This window comes from Lynx canadensis, chromosome D2 (genome assembly GCF_007474595.2).
Source record: "Lynx canadensis isolate LIC74 chromosome D2, mLynCan4.pri.v2, whole genome shotgun sequence".
In the NCBI taxonomy this organism is placed as follows: domain Eukaryota; kingdom Metazoa; phylum Chordata; class Mammalia; order Carnivora; family Felidae; genus Lynx; species Lynx canadensis.
This window is the reverse complement of record NC_044313.2, coordinates 42,850,423-42,866,880: the sequence shown is the minus strand read 5'-3', so window position 1 is coordinate 42,866,880 and position 16,458 is coordinate 42,850,423.

The window sequence follows — 16,458 nt, the reverse complement described above, 5'->3', positions numbered from 1 at the left end:
TCAGTACAGGTGGGCCATTTTTATGAAGATAGGCTTTCATTTTCCCCTCGGAGAACAGCCACGGAAAACAGGGAAAATCTTGGATCAAGCACATGTGCTTAAGTAGCGTCCCGCTTTGCATTATTTTATTTTCCGTGATATGCTGTATCGTGAGAGTACTGACGATGACAGTACTGAAGCCCTGAGCCTTTTTTGAAATTTCAGTTTAGCCACCAAAAACGATTTGATGTTTCCCGTGGCCAATCATGTGAGCATTCATGCTCAAGTGCTTTAGAAATTGTTCCATGGTCTGAAGGTTCAACTCAGGATGTGGTTTCCACCCCGAAGCCAGGCTCAGCTGCCACTCACTTGACTTTCACAATTTAGGTTTTCTCTCTCCCAAAGCGTGTGCGTATGTGTATGCACCTTAAAAAGTCAAAACTTTTACAATGAGGGACACCCAGCTGGATCAGTCGGTAGAGCAAGCGACTCTTGATCTCAAGGTCATGAGTTCAAGCACCACGTTGGTGTAGAGATTGCTTAAAAATAAAATATTTTAAAAAAAAAGTTTTACAGTGAAATAGCTTACAATGAAAAATAATAGTTCTCTGGGCTCTCCTCCAATACATGCTGAGCTTGTTCCCCAGAAGCATCTAGCACTGGCCCTTCTGGCTATTTCTTCAGCTCATGTCACCTCTGTATTTCTAGACAATATGCTTATACTATTTCTTGATTTTTCCACGGATTGGCTGACCTAGAAGATTAGGATTTCTCTCTCCTATGTCCCCTGCCTCCACATACTTATTCTCCCCAAATAGCTAGATCACAGGTTTGGGGGAAATCAGTGGTTAATATTCATTACTGAAACCATGTACACATATATTACTCCCAGACGAGTCATATATACATACCACAATTGCACTTCTTTCCTTGTGCAACTTTTTTCTGACCTCTAAATTAATAATTTACTTTCTTTTCTAAGTATCTCTGATTCATCCCACATTGCCAAATGACATGTAAATCACTTCTCAAAACATTCAAACCAATGAGCTATCCTATCAGCCGAATTTTTTTTTTTTTTTTTTCTTTTTCTTAACTGTGTCTGTCCTTCCTGGAGTCCTGCTTCTAATTAGTCTCATCCCTGGAACCTTAAATGGTTTCTTCCTTGCTGTAAGAAATCAGAATTTATTTTAGAAATTGGTGGAGATAAAAATAAAAAGTTATTTTAAGCTAGTTCCATCGGGACCCTGTGCATTCAAACATGAATAAATCCTGCTTCCTGCTCTCAACGAGCTCAGTCTGGACCAGGAAATCCATGAAACAGAAAGATGCAGAGATACTTACAGACAAGGGAAATACGATGAGAGGTTACCCCAGAGAGGACAGCATGGGGTACTGAGGCCCCTGCCTTTGGAATCAGGCAGATCTGGGTTTAAATCTTGATTCTGCCTCTTCTGGGACCTCAGTTAACCACTTAACCTGCCAGAGCCTGGATTTATTTCTCTGTGAAATGGGTACCACTCTTCCTCCCAGGATGTTGCAGAGGTGATGTCAGAGAAAAGACACATGAAAGCACGTGGTACCAAACTGGACCCTTGAAATGGCCCTTCAACCTCAGCAGTCTCAGAAACACTCTCCAAATAGAATCCAAGGGTTACATACCTTATGATTTATGTCAATATTAATTGAATGCTGCCATCATCCTCCCAAAATCACCATAAAATTTTCTTGCACTTTTACAGTTTTGTAAAAGAAAAGGAAAGAAAAGCCAAATGTTACTGGAAGGCAATGACTTCATTTCAGTTTACACCCACTTCAGAGCTTGACTCAAGTTTTGTGTGTCAGAAATTCCTTGCAGTGGTTGTGAGAAAATCCCCCCAGTAAAAATTCTGATGTTTCATATTCTAAGAGAAGTATACATTTTTTTAAGTTTTTAATTTTTTTTTTAATAATTTTTTTAAATGTTTGTTTTTGAGAGAGACAGAGCACGAGTGGGGGAGGGGCAGAGAGAGAGAGGGAGACAGAGAATCCAAAGCAGGCTCCAGGCTCTGAGCTGTCAGCACAGAGGCCAATGCCGGGCTCGACCCCACAAACCATAAGATCATGACCTGTGCTGAAGTTGGCCACTCAACTGACTAAGCCACCCAGGCGCCCCTAAAGACTTTTTATTTTTATTTTTTTATTTTTTAAATTTTTTTTTTTCAATGTTTATTTATTTTTGGGACAGAGAGAGACAGAGCATGAACGGGGGAGGGGCAGAGAGAGAGGGAGACACAGAATCGGAAACAGGCTCCAGGCTCTGAGCCATCAGCCCAGAGCCCGACGCGGGGCTCGAACTCACGGACCGCGAGATCGTGACCTGGCTGAAGTCCGACGCTTAACTGACTGCGCCACCCAGGCGCCCCAAGATTTTTTATTTTTAAGCAATCTTTACACACACTAGGGGGCTCGAACCCATGACCCCAAGATCTGGAATTACATGCTCTACTGACTGAGCCAGACAGGAGCCGCAAGAAGTATATATGTTTTCAATCAACCGTCCATTAGTATTACTTGAAATTAAAGGGATGGTTTTAACAGTGTGATGAGGGTGCCTGTGTGGCTCAGTCGGTTAAGCGGCCGACTTCGGCTCAGGTCACGATCTCGCGGTCCGTGGGTTCGAGCCCCGCGTCGGGCTCTGTGCCGACAGCTCGGAGCCTGGAGCCTGCTTCCGATTCTGTGTCTCCCTCTCTCTCTGACCCTCCCCCGTTCATGCTCTGTCTCTCTCTGTCCCAAAAATAAATAAAAACATTAAAAAAAACAAAAACAAAAAAAACCCAAAAACAGTGTGATGATCCTATGGCACCTCGCTCAGCTTGGCTCTCCATCAGAGGGTCAGGCTCCTGCTGTTCATGCTCCTGCTTTTCCTCCCAACGTCTTCATTGGTTGTCAGCAAATAGTTGTCACATTCTCATCATATCCTTGCATAGAGTTACTTTGAATTACATCCTTGCTCCTGGTGTTTTCAAACACGTTATATACCTTCAATTATTTGGAAATGGACTCTGTTTTCAGTAGTATTTGCTCTTTTCCAGGATAGTTTATTTTTTAATTTTTAATGTTTATTTATTTTTGAGAGAGAGAGAGACAGAGTGTGAGTGGGGGAGGGGCAGAGAGAGAGGGAGAAACAAAATCCGAAGTAGGCTCCAGGCTCTGAGCTGTCAGCACAGAGCCCGACACAGGGCTCAAACCCATGAACCGTGAGATCATGACTTGAACCAAAGTCGGATGTTTAACTGACTGAGCCACCCAGGTGCCCCTTTCCAGGGTAGTTTAAAAGGATCAAGACATTCACAAAAAGAACAAGAATTATTTCCAAGGTTGCATTTATCTATTAATATTATGCTCATTGAAATATACATTGCATGTTAGCCCCTCAAGAATTCTTAGTTGCAGATACCATGTTATATTTACCACTTGCCAATGGCAATAAGTGATGATTTGTTCCCACAAAAGTCAAGTTTCCATGACCTATTAGGACAGTTTTAATTAAATTAAGTGTGGTTTTCTGGGACACTCTTGAATGTAACCAGATCATTTATGATCGATACTCGATACTTAGCACCCTTTGCGGACAACTACTAAGTAGCAATGCCAACAATACCAACTTTTTGTCTGTTCATTGATTTCTGTCCTTCTAATTTTAATTTTCAATACATATGAACAAATATATTTTCAGTAAAAAGAAATCAAAGCATTAAAGATTTTTTTTAATGTTTATTTTGAGAGAGAGAGAGAGAGAGAGAGAGCGAGCACAAAGAGCACAGGGGCAGAGAGAGAGGGAGACAGAGAATCCCAAACAGGTTCCATGGTGTCAGCACAGAGCCTGACAGGAGGCTGAAACTCACGAATGGTGAGATCGTGACCTGAACCAAAATCAAGAGTCAGACGCTTACCTGACAGCCACCCAGGTGCCCCAAGTCAATAAAGTTTAGACGAAGTTCACCTTGACATCTCCCTCATCTCATCTTCCCCCCGAAATAATCACTGTTATCGCTTGGCTATGTGGCCATCGAGAACTTTTTCTATCTATGCACTCACAAGCATACATGCACATTATCTATACTTTAACTGATTATTGTATACTGTACATATTACTATGCAACTTAATTCCCCCCCCCACCCCCCCCCCCGCCAACAGTATGAGGTTGAGTCCTTGTCAGTATAAGGACAGTGCATGATATTTCAGAGATTCCCCTTCTAGGGAACATTCGGGTAGTTTTGATCTTTCACTATTCTGGTGTTGTAGAGAACATATTCATATTCACTCTTTGTGTACAATGAAAGTGTTTTCTCTGGTGGATTGCTAGAAATCAAATTTCCAGGTCAAAGATAGACATCTGTAAAATTTCAACCGACCCCATTAAATTAACCTCTAAAAATTTTATACTCAGACCCACAGTGTATGAATGTGGATCTATGGCCCTACATCCTTACAGAATTGGTAATATCAATCTTTTAAGTTTTTGTGATGTGTGAGAAGTTACTGTAGGTCATTAATTGTAAAAATATTGATTGGATGCCTACTATGTGTCAGTCGCCGTCTGGACACTAGAATTTAGCAGTAATGAAAAAGACAAGGCCCCACCTTCATGAAGTTTGCATGCTAGTAGGGAAGAGAGATGAGAACAGATGAATAATAAAATATATCTGGCAATGAGAAAAGGTGGTGAGAAATAGTTGGATTCCAGGTATATTTGAAGATAGAGATGAGAGGATAATGGATAAATTCAATGTAAAGCCAGTGGGAGGGTCAAAATTATTCCAAGTTGAGAGCATAGGAGCTCAATGGAAGCAAAGAGACACGAAAGTTGGATGGGTTAAGTACAGTTGGGGGTGAGGAGGGACCCAGAGTTCACTATAGACCTTAGGTATGAGATATCCAGTGGGAAGGGCGAATAGGTACCTGGATATAGACATTCAGGGAAAGGTTTGGATTGAAGGTCTCAATTTGGGAGTCATCAACACAGAGACAATACTCAAAGCTATGAATTTGTATAAGACCACCAAAGAGTGAGGGAGAATCGAGGGCCATGAATGGAGATCACGGGTGCTCAAGAAGGTTCTATACCTGCACCCTGATTGGTGTTTGTCCTAACATAAATTCAACTTGTTTGTGAGGTATTAACATTTTATATTTTGCTAGAATCAACTCACTAATATTTTATTTAGCGTTTCACATCTAAACATGGAAGACGGATTATAATTTTTCTTATAATGTCCTTGTCAGGTTTTGATATCATGGGCAAACAGTGGTTTGGTTGGGAAGTATTCCTTTTTCCCCAATTCCCTTAAAGCATTTGTGTAGACTGTTATTTATTTCTTAAAATGGTGAAAAGTCAGGGTGCCTGGGAGGCTCAGTCAAGAGGAATCCGACTCTTGACTTCAGCTCAGGTCATGATCTCATGGTTCGTGGGTTCGCCCCACATCAGGCTCCACACTATCAGTGTGGAGCCGCTTAGGATTTTCTCTTTCCTCTCTCTGCCTCTCTCTCTCTCTCAAATAAATAAGTAAAGATTCAAAAAAACTGGTGAAAAGGCACCAGTAAAGGTAAATGGGCCTAGTGTTTCTTTATAGGAAGATTTATTATTTTTAAGAGATTCATTGAGGTATAATTGTATATAAAAACTACATTTATTTAAGGTATACAATTTGATAAATTTTGACATAGGTATAACCCATGAAACCATGACCACAGTCAAAATAATGAGTATTCTTATCACCCCCAGAAGTTTTTCATGCTCCTTGGGAATCCCTCCCTCCTACTCTTCCTTTCCCTTACAAATCCACATAACTGTTGATGTGTATTGTATTTACTTAAAGATTTCATTGAAATCTCTTGCCCATTTGTCATTGAGTTGTTTTTTTATTATTGAGTTTTGAGAGTTCTCTATATATTCTGGTACAAGTTATCTGATAGGAGATTTGCAGATATTTTCTCCTAGTCTGTGGCTTATGTGTTGGCTCTCTGAGCAGTGGCCTTCTAAGAACAGAAGTTCTTAATTTTGATAAAGTCCAAATTATCAATTTATCATTAGAATTCTGAAAATTGGAGCGCTTGGGTGACTCAGTCAGTTAAGCATCTGATTTCAGCTCAGGTCATGATCTCGCAGTTCGTGGGTTTGAGCCCTGCGTCAGGCTCTGTGATGACAGCTCAGAGCCTGGAGCCTGCTTCGGATTCAGTGTCTCCCTCTCTCTGCCCCTCCGCCCACTCATGCTCTGTCTCTCTCTCTCTCTCAAAAATAAATAATAAACATTAAAAAAAAATTTAAGGAATTCTGAAAATTATTGCTTATATATTTTGAGGTCATATTATAGGTAAAAAATAATTTTTAATTTTTGTACCTTCCTTGTGAATTGACCATTTTATCGTTAGGAAATGACAATCTAATGCTTATGACTTGTAGTACTTTTGCTTTAAAGTTTCATGGTTATTTCTTCTGGATTGGCAAATCCTCAGGGCAAAAGTGATTGTGAGTGCTGGGTTCTTCCTCCTCACCTTTTCTGAGGCCAAATAATGGTCTTACTAGTCTGTTAACCTCATCAATTCTTCTGTAAAAAGATTTTTCTTTTGATTTTTTTCCAGTGTCTTAACTGTCTTCAGCAGAATGGTTGGTCTGAATTCTGTTGGCTGCTTGTCTTTTGAATTTCCACCTACCAAATTGCTAAGCTATCTTTTTATTTCTAAAAATCATCTATAACTTTGGATTTTCTATGTAGACAACATCTACATAGATCATCTGTAAATACTTTCAGGCTTTATGTATTCCTTTCAAACTTTTGCATCTATAACTATTTGTCTTATCACACTAGATAAGACCTTTAAATAATATTATATAGAAGTACTAACATTGAAAATCCTTGCTTTGTTCCTGAATTTAAAGCAAATGCTTTTAGGATCTTACTTAAGATGAATTTCTGTAGGTTTTTATTGGATACTTTCAATTGTTTCAAGGAAGTTCCATTCCTACTTTGTTAAAAGATTTTTTTTCTTCAATATCTTCATTTTGGGTGTGGAGGAGATAAGTTAAATAGGTGATGGGGATTAAGGAGTGCACTTGTTGCGATGAGCACAGATATCTATCTTTGCATTTGATTTATTAATATCAAATCTTCAAATAAAATATTTCTTTTAGCTACTCTTTGATTTATTTGAATATATATTTGAATAGTACTTGAGTTTAATTTTTGTGCATCCATTAGAAGAACCCATGGTTTTCTTCCTTTTACTCTGTTAATGTGATGAGTTGTTTTTTTTCTGATGTTCACTTACTGTGCATTCCTGTGATAAATCCAACCTGGACTGGTTGTATCTTTCTATATTTCTAAAATTGCCATACTCAATTTGCTAGCATATTTTAAGAATTTAGTGTCTATGGTTATGGGTGGGATAACCTTACAATTTATTTTTTCCCTGTTGTCCTTATTTTGTTGTATACAATTCACTGAGTTTTTAGGGTGTTTCTCCTTTTTCAGTGCTCCAGAATAATTTGCATGAGATTCAGATTATTACTTCCTGAAAATTAGTGGTAACAGCTTTCAAAACCATTAACTTCGTTATAGTGTTACAGAATTTTTTAACGCTAATTCAATTTCTTTAGAAGTTGTAAAACTCGGGCATCTGGGTGGCTCAGTTAAGCATCCGACTTTGGCTCAGGTCACGATCTCCCCGTTCATGAGTTCAAGCCCCACGTTGGGCTCTGTGCTGACAGCTCAGAGCTGGAACCTGCTTTGGATCCTGTGTCGCCCTCGCTCTCTGCCCCCCCCTCTCACACTCTTTACTCTTTCAAAAATAAACATTAAAAAAATTTTTTAAGTTTTAAAACTCTGTTTCCATTTCTTTTGGTGTCAATTTTTTCACTTTATTTTTCTAGATACTTATTCATTGCATTTAAGTTACTGAGTTCATTAGCATATATTTAGTCGAGTCTTCAGTTAATGGTTTACCCCCCCCCTCACCACCCAACCCCCCCCCCCCCCCCCCACCCCACCCCCCACCCCCCCCCCCCCCACCCCCCCCCCCCCCCCCCCCCCCCCCCCCCCCCCCCCCCCGCCCAGTAAGAGTTTTCAATAGGAAGCTACCAAATTCCTTCGCCACAGTTTCTGGCCAATATCTGAGCAATGAATAGCTCCAGAAAGTGCTTCAAAAATATTTGCATAGGGGCACATGGGTGGCTCAGTGGGTTAAGCAACCAACCATTGATATCGGCACAGATCAGCTATCTCAGACTTATGGAATGGAGCCGCGTGTGGAGCTCTGCACTGACACTGCAGAGTTCGCTCAGGATTCTCTCTCTCCCTCTCCCTCTCCGTGCTGGTGCTCTCTCTATCAAACAGTAACAACATTTATATAACTCAGCTGTTGCAAAGGAAATATGGTTTTATTTTAACAATTAAAAGAAATTTGAGGCACCTGGGTGGCTCAGTCAGTTGAGCAACCGACTTTGGCTCAGGTCATGAATTCAGGGTTGGTGAGTTTGAGCCCCACATTGGGCTCGTTGCTGACAACACAGAGCCTGCTACAGATCCTCCGTCTCCCTCGCTCTCTGTCCCTCCCCTGCTCACACTCTCTCTCAAAAATAAGTAAACATTAAATAATTGACAGAAATGATTGCAGTTTAAACAGTCTTACCAGAAAATCAGTATTGCCAGTGAAAGTTGGAAACAACTTAGGAGTAGAAGCTGGAACCCCTAGAATTCTTCATTGCCCCTTTATTTACAGTCTATCCAAATAGGACTCACTAATGTTATTCATTCGTTTGTTTAGCTGAAGTATGATTAACATACAATATTATATTCATTTCAGGTGTGCAACATAATGATTCAACAATTCTGTATAACTTATTACCACAGTAAGGGCAGTCTCCACATGTCAGCAGGCAACATCATTACAATATTACTCACTGTATTCCCTGTGCCATACTTTTCATCTCCATGACTTCTTTATTTTATAACTGGAAATTTATACCTCTTAATCCCCTTCATCTAGTTTATTCATCCCTACCACCCACCTTCTCTCTGGCAACCATCAGTTTGTTCTTTGTATTTAAGGGTCTGGTTTTGTTTTATTTTTAGATTCTACATACAAGTGAGGTCAGATGGCATTTGACTTGCTCTGACTTATTTCACTTAGCATAATACCTTCTAGGTCCATCTGTGTTGTCACAAATGACAAGATCACATTTTTTTTATGGCCGTGAATATTTCATTGTATGTATTTCCCACAATTCAATAGATTTATCCATTCATCTGTCAGTGGACACTTAGGCTTCTATGTCTTGGCTATTGGAAATAATGCCGCGATAAATATAGGAGTACATGTATCTTTTTGAATTAGCATTTTCATTTCCTGGGGGTAAATACTCAGTAGTAGAATTGCTGGCTCCTATGGTGTTTCTTTTTTTAATTTTTTTTGAGGAAACTTCACCTTGTTTTCTGGGGTGGCTGCACCAATTCACATTCCCACTGACAGTGCAAAGGGTTTTTTTCCCCTCCACATCCTCACCAACACTTGTTATTTCTTGTCCTTTTGATTCTAGCTATTCTGACAGGTAATATCTCATTGTGATTTTGATTTGCTTTTCCCTGGTGATCAGTGGTGTTGAGAATATTTTCATGTGTCTGTTGGCCAGCTGTACATCTTCTCTGGAAGAATGATGATTCAGGTCCTTTGCCCATTTTTAAATCAGATTCTTTGTTTCTTTGGTGTTGATTTGTAGATTTTGGATATTAACCCCTTATTGGACATATCATTTGCAAGTATCTTTTCCCCTTCAGTAGGTTGCCTTTTCATTTTGTTAATGGTTTCCTTTGCAATGCAAAAGCTTTTTATTTTACTGTAATCTCAATAGTTTATTTTACTCTTTTTTCAATTGCCCAAGGAGACATGTCTAGAAAATGTTGTTATAGCCACTGTCAGAAATTACAGCCTGTGTTTTCTTCTAGTTTTATGTTTTAGGGCTCAAGTTTATGTTTAATCCATTTTGAATTTATTTTGTGTTTGGTGTAAAAAAGTGGTCCTGTTTCATTCTTTTGCATGTAGCTGTCCAGTTTTCCCTTCATTGTTTATTGAAGACACTGTCTTTTCCCTGTTGGATATTTTTGCCTTCTTTGTCATACATTAAGTGGCCATGTAAGCATGTGTTTCTGGGCTGTCTATTCTGTTCCATTGATCTAAGTGTCTGTGTGCCAGTACCATACTGTTTGGATTACTGCAGCTTTGTAATATATCTCGAAATCTGGGATTGTGATATCTCCAGCTGTATTGTTTTTTCTCAAGATTGCTTTAGATATCTTGGGTCTTTTCTGGTTCCATACAAATTTTATTTTAATTTTTTTTCATTTTATTTATATGAGAGAGAGAGAGAGAATGCCAGCAGGGGAGGGGCAGAGAGAGAGGGAAAGAGAATCCCAAGTAGGGTCAGCACTGTCAGTGCAAAGCCCAATGCAGGGCTTGATCCCATGACCCTGGGATCATGACCTGAGCTGAAATCAAGAGTCATACTCAACCGACTGAGCCACCCAGGCACCCCCATACAAATTTTAGTATTTTTGTTCTAGTTAAGTGCAAAATGCTGTTGTTATTTTGATAGTAGTTGCATTGAATCTGTAGATTGCTTTGAGTAGTATGGACTTTTTATCAATATTAATCTTCTAATCCATGAGCATGAAATATATTTCCATTTGTTTGTGTCCTCTTTAATGTCTTTCATCAATATCTTTTAGCTTACAGAGTACAGGTCTTTTACCACCTTGGTTAAATTTATTCCTAGGCATTTGAATATTCTTGCTGTACATGTAAATGGAATTGCTTTCTTAATTTCTCTTTCTGCTACTTGAAATATATTCTGTGTATAGAATGCAATCGATTTCTGGGGTGCCTGAGTGCTCAGTCAGTTGAGCATCTGACTTGATATTGGCTCCAGTCGTGATCTCATGGTTGTGAGATTGAGCCCCACGTTGGGCTCCATGCTGAGCGTGGAGCCTACTTGTGATTCTCTCTCTCCATTGCTCTCTGCCCTTACCCTGCTCTTTCTCAAATTAGATACAGAAACTTTTTTTTTTTTAATGTCTATTTTTGAGAGAGAGAGTGTGAGCAGGGGAGGGGCAGAGTGGGGATGGGGGTGGGGAGCAGGGACAAAATCTGAAGTGGGCTCTGCACAGACAGCAGTGAGCCTGATTGGACGGGGGGGGGGGGGGGGAGGCTCGAACTCACTGTGAGATCACGACCTGAGCCGAAATCAAGAGTTAGATGCTTAACTGACTGAACCACTCAGGCGCCCCAATAGCTTTTTCCTTTTTATTAAGTAATCTCTATGCCCAACTTGGGGCTCAAACTCATGACCTTAAGACCAAGAATCACACATTCTGACTGAGCCAGCTGGGCCCCTCTAGTGTTATTACATTAATAATAGCTATCAACATTTTTTCTGCAAGTTTTTTTTTTTAATGTTTGTTTATTTGAGAGAGAGAGAGAGAGGCGGGGGGAGGAGACAGCAAGCAAGTGCTCAATCAGGAGACAGGCAGAGAGAGAGGGAGACACCGAATCTGAAGCAGACTCCAGGCTCTGAGCTGTCAGCACAGAGCCTGATATGGGGCTCAAACCCACAAACCCATGAATTGTGAGATCATGACCTGAGCCAAAGTTGTACGCTTAACCAACTGACCACCCAGGCACCCCTCCCCAAGTTTTTCTGTTGAATGTTTTAATGTCTCCTGGACAAAATGGAAATGGATTGAAAGACCAGTTGTATTTTTAATTTTACAAGGAATTTTAATTTGGAAAATTTTTCTAAAGTGGTGGTAATTTACATTCCCACCAACTACATTAAGAAAGTTTTAATCTTGTGCCAGCATTAACATCTTTTGAATTCTGTCTGTTCTACTGAATACAAGTACCATCTTGTGATTTAAATTGGCACTTCCATGATGACTAATGATGTTGAGCACTTTTACATGTTTATTTTCATATTTTCATCCTTTATGAAGTACCTATTCAGGATTTTTGCCCATTTTAAAACTGGATTGTTTGCTTTTTATTATTGAGTTGTGGTTCTTTACATATTCTGGACACAAGTCCTTTGTCAAGCATACGATTTGTGGATATTTTCTCCCAATCTGAGACCTGGCTTTTCATTTTCTTTTGAAGTTTATTTATTTTGAGAGAGAGAGAGAGAGAGAGTGAGAGAGAGAATCCCAAGCAGGCTTCACACTGTCAGCACCAAGCCTGATGTGGGGCTCCGACTCAGAAACTGCGAGATCATCACCTGAGCTGAAATCAGTCGATGCTTAACCCACTGAGCCACCCAGGCGCCCCTTGCCTTTTCATTTTCTTAATGGTGTCTTTTTGATAAAAGTTCTTGATTTGGATGAAGTCTAATCCATTTTTCCTTTATTGGTTATCCTAAAAAATCTTTGCCAATCCCCAAATCATGAATATGTTCTTTCATGCTTTCTTGTAAAACCCTCCATGGATTTAGCTTTTACACTTAGGCCTGTATGATCCACATGGTATTAATTTTTGTGTTTGGCATGAGGTTGTAGGGGGTCAAGGTTTTTTGGTTTCGTTTTAATGGATATCCAGATGTTCCAGAACCATGTTAAAAATACTTCTACATTAAAGAGTTTTGGTGCCTCTGCCAAAAATCAATTGACCATTACATGTAGGTGTTCATCTAGGCTCTTTTTGTACTGATTTTTTCCTCCCTGCGGCAGTAATATCACATGGTTTTGACTACTGTAGTTTATAGTGAAACAAAGTTCGGTAGTGTATATCCTCCAGTTTTGTTATTCTTAAAAGATTATTTTGACAACTTTAGCTCCTTTGCATTTCCATGTGAATTTTAGGTCAGTTTCTAAATTCTAGTTAAGAAAATAAAAATAGAAGTGTTGAGCTTGAACATCTCTGCCTTGTTCTTGACCTTAGGAATGAAGTATTATACAACGCACTTTTTATATATGCTCTTTATCTGGTTAAGGTAATTCTCATCTATTCCAGTTTGCTGAGGCTTTTAAATTTTCATTTTAATTCCAGTATACTAGTTTGCTGAGGTTTAAGATCATAAGTGGTTTATTGCATCGTCAAATACTTTTTCTCTGTGTAGAGGGGATATGATTTAGTCCTTTGTTGATATATGTTCATTATGTTGATTACAAATGTAAAACCACTTTGGACTCCTTTGACAACTCCTTGGTTGTGATGTATTATGCTTCTTATATACGAGTGGATTTATTTTCTAATATTTTATTATTAAAGACTTCGCATCTATGGTCATGAAATGGTCTTTTTTTTTTTTTCTTTCCTTTTGCCTCTAATATTAGGGGCATTATGGGTGAGCCTCATACCACGACTTGAAAAGTACCTCCTTCTATTCTTTCTCAAGAAGTCTATTAAGATTGGTATTTTCTTAAATGTTTTACAAGGTGCCACTAATCTTCTGGGATAGTACTTTTATTTGTAGGAGGTTTTTAAAATATAAATTGCTTTTTTAAGATACAGGGCAAATACATTTGAGTCCGTCTTAAATTTTTTTCAAGGAATTTGTCCAATTATAAAACTTAATGACCTTAATCATAATGTTAATATCCTTTTAAAGATCTGTAGCGTCTATAACTGATAGTCCACTTTTCATTCCTGACATTGGTAATTGTGACTTCTCTTTCTTCTTGATTGGTCCTGCTAAGTGTCTACCAATTTTGTTAATTTTTTCAAAGAACCAAATTTTGGCTTAGGTAAAATTTCTCTTTAGTTGTCTCTTATTGCTTTCTGCTCTTAGTTTGCTTTCTTTCTTTCAGCTTACTTGGGCTTAAATTGCTCATTTTATCCCTTTAGTTTCTTCAGGTAGAAATTTAGATGTTAAGCCTTCTTCCTAAACATTTTAAGCTAATTTTCCAAGCACTATTTACCTGCAATCCCATAGATTTTATTTGTATTTTGTTATTCAATTCATTTTCTAATGTCCTTTGTGATTGACTCATAGGTTATTTAGAAAGTATATATGACTTTTTAGTGTTATTTTCTAGATATTGTACTGTATTGACTGATAGAATTCCTTGCAAAGGGTCCAGTCATCTGAAATATTGAGATTTGTTTTATGACCCATCATGTAGTCTGTCTTGGTGAAAGTTTCACATGCATCAGAAGAACTGCTGAGTAGCGTCCCATAAATTTCAGTTAAGGTAGTTGATCACTCAGATCACCTGCTCCTACCGATTTTAAAAAATACATCCTATCGATTCCTGAGGGGTGTTAAAATGTCAACTATGGTTGTGACCTTGTCTACTTCTACCTTTTGGTTTTTGCTGTATTTTAAAAGTTCTGCTAGGTGCATAATTATTCCTTACTGATACATTTTCCCTCTCCCCTAATCATTATGAAATGTTTTTAGTCCTAATACTCTTTTGTCTTAAAACAGTCACTCCAACTTAGTGCTTGCATGGTCTATCTTTCCCATCCTTTTTCCTTCAAAAACTATTTGTATTTAGCATCTCTTTTCAAAGAATTTTTTTAATGTTTATTTTTAAGAGAGAGACAGACAAGGGAAGGAGGGGCTGAGAGAAGACAGAGGATCTTAAGCAGGCTCTGCACTGTCAGTGCAGAGCCCAATTGCAGGGCTTGAATTCAAGAACTGTGAGATCATGACCTGAGCCGAAGGCAGATGCTTGACTGACGGAGCCCCCCAGACACCCCTACCACATCTCCTTTTCAGTCTGACAATCTCTGCCTTGTCATTGGGAGTATTTGGTTACTTACATTCATTAGAATTATTGGTACTGCTAGATTTAGTGGATATTCCTTGACTTCTTCCTGTCTTATAAAAGGATTTCTTTGCTTTTACTTAAATCTATTTGCTCTTGGTATTTGTTTTCTATTGTTCTCATAGGTTTTTGTTTTTGTTACTCTTCCCTGTCTTCCTTTGGTATACTCAAATACTTTTCAGTGTTCCATTTTCATTCTTGTAAGCAGCTCTGGCTATATGCTTTCACATTGTTTTTTACTAGAGGCTGTAGGGGTTAGAACATGCATCTTTATTACAATCTACTATTAAACTACTTTATACTAAGATTTATGAACCTTCCAACAGCATAGTTCCATCCACCCACACCCTCTGTAATACAACTGTGGCTAGCAAACAGTTCATTTCAGACCATTGAAAACTAGGTAATACACAGATACTGTTTTCTATTTTTGCTCACACCAGTACAGGGCCTTTGGGGTATTCAAATTGCACAGAAGCTAAGGGAAGAGATGTTTGACCAGGACACTTGATATTCTTCTTTGTTCAAAGATTTTTCTAGGGGAGCCTGGCTGGCTCAGTTGGAAGACATGGGACCCTTGTTCTCAGGGTTGTGAGTTCAAGCCCCATGTTGGGTGTGAAGACCACTAAAAAAAAAATAACTTCATCTAGAAAAATTTAATCTGTGCATCCAATATCAGATTAATGGACACTGAATTATGCAAACTCTTCCAGTTCTTCCTTCTAATGTAACAAAATACCAGTGGTACGTTTGAAACATTTTAATCACACTGGTTTGTTCCATTTTCTCCCTGCTTTAGTCACTAACAAGGTATTAACTACTTTAGAAATAATTTGAGAGACTTGCAGTTACAGGGACCCAAACCCAAGGACCTCAGCAATAGGAAAGCTATTATCCCAGGTGTGGACAGAGTCACAGTAGTCTACTCTGTTTAGAACATTTTCATTTCCTGACCATGGAAACAGAATTGTTTGGCGAAAGCTACCATTTACCAAGACCTAGGTTTGAGACAGGGTGCTAATGCTTCATACGCACGGTTCCGTTTAGTTTTCACGGTCCTGAGGTCAGGGAGAGCCCCGTTTGTGGCTGAGTAAGCAAGATACAAGTCGTTTGGGAAACTGCTCATACATAAGCACTTATTTTCCAGATATATGTGTGTGATTTAGGTCTTTCTATATGCATAGCCTGCCTGCTTCCACATGGTTATACATGTTGTGTATATGTGCAAAAGGGGAGAGTGGATGCGAGCTCACGGGAGAGGCCCCTTCGAATCTAGTTTTGAAAGCAGTGAGGAGAGGTTGACGAATCCACTTGTGCAGGAAACTTAGAATCTGACATCTAAGAAAACTGAAAAACTAAAAGCAGCTGTAAAACAAATCAACAAAGTCTTGGGTCATATTCAGAGGGGCAAAAAGACTAAGGCAACTTAACAAATGCATCACGGGCCTAACTACATACAAGCAGAAAATCACCATCCCTAAACGAATCCAAGTTAAGAGTTGACATTCGGATGAGTATGAGGAAGGGAGAAGTTATGTAATGTTTAACAAAAACTGGTTAAATTTTTATGTGTATGTTGAAAGGGAAATTCACGTAACACATCATATCTCCCCTTAGCTATATCAAGTTCATGAGCTTTCTTCCTCCAAAACAGTTCAATAGATTTATGTTAAAGACAACATG